Genomic DNA, 1,606 nt, shown 5'->3' on the forward strand with positions numbered 1-1,606 from the left:
AAAATTAAAAAAAATTAAAAAACACATTGAATTTTTTTTTTACAAAAAAATTATTAGATCTATACGACGTAATAATAAAATAAATAACTTTTTAAAAAAGCTGCTCATTTAGTTATTCATGCTGTCATTTATTTATTTATTCTTATTTTTTGGGGCATTAATTTGATTAGCTATTTCTGTTTCCTTGTGTGTTTATTTGTACTTTGGTTTCTTTATTTGCTTGTTTGTTCCTCTTTAAAATTAATTAACTGGTTTGTTGTTACGTAAAAAACCCAACCAAAACAATCCACATTGCGTGCAAATTTCACAGTTTCTGCTTCAAGTGATTGGTTACCACTTGGAGCAACGGATTTTGTGATATTGTCATTATTTATGAAGGTTCACATGCGATGTAAGCGCATTTAAAGAGGGCACTTTGTAAGTTCAGTTGATGTCATGCTGGACTGTAGAGAGAGGATGGCCCGTGTTCAAATCGCAAACTGGACGTTCTTGAACTCAGATGTTTCGTGAATCTTTCAAGGCCCGCAAACCAAACCATTTAATCTGGCTCAGTCCTGTCTGAGGAGAACTTTTAATTCGGAGATCCTGCCTCTTAAAGAACCTAATAGTGTTGATAGGGGGCGTTAAAGTTAAAGTTAAACACTTACTTTACTAGTGTGATTATAATACTGTATAAAGATTTACCACAAGTGGAATTGTATATGGCCCTGGAGCCAAGAACATTCTAGAAACAGGGGAACTATTGTTCAGTTTATTTCTAGTAAGGGTTTTACGGCACTTGCAACACAATAAGGTCATTTAAGTACCGAGGATTAGAGGTGTTACAAGAGAGTAACTATACAAAAAAGGAGGAGAGATAAGGACCATAGATGTTTTTTTTAAAGAAAAAGGAGGAAACCACCACAGAGCACCCACCAACCACCCCCAACTATCGTTCACACAGAGGACAACAGAAAAGAACAACAAAAATCACAACAGTGTTTAACAACTACATATATTTATTTTTAAACCGTTGTATCACCCATAGCAAGCACTCAAGATCCGTACTCAAAATGAACCACCAATCAGCATTTTAAAAATCAGACTACAGGAAAACATAATTGTAAGTATAGGTCTAAACCAACTTCAAATTCACTTGAACATTGAGGTTTTCAACACCCACCAGCATACACACACACACACACACACACACACACACACACACACACACACACACACACACACACACACACACACACACAGACAGACACAGACGCACACACGGACACACACACACACACACACACACAGACACAGACGCACACACACACGGACACGCGAGTCGTTTATAACGGAAAATTGTTACTGCTGTGCACAGCGCACAGACCAATTAAACAGATAAAACCTCGCCAGTTGAGAAAGTCATCAGTGATCCAGGGAAACAAAGAATGGGAGAGCCCATGCGAGCCAACAATGAAGGCTGGAGCGAATGAGTGGGGAGAGTGTGGCATGCGCAGACAAGCAGAACGCATCGCGTGATAGGCCAGTCTAGTCTAGATTATCTAGGCATACCGTGCCTCTCACTTCTCTGGTGCGGGATGGAGAGGTCACAATGATGCTGTGATAG

This window comes from Aplysia californica, unplaced genomic scaffold (assembly GCF_000002075.1).
Source record: "Aplysia californica isolate F4 #8 unplaced genomic scaffold, AplCal3.0 scaffold00922, whole genome shotgun sequence".
Lineage (NCBI taxonomy): Eukaryota > Metazoa > Mollusca > Gastropoda > Aplysiida > Aplysiidae > Aplysia > Aplysia californica.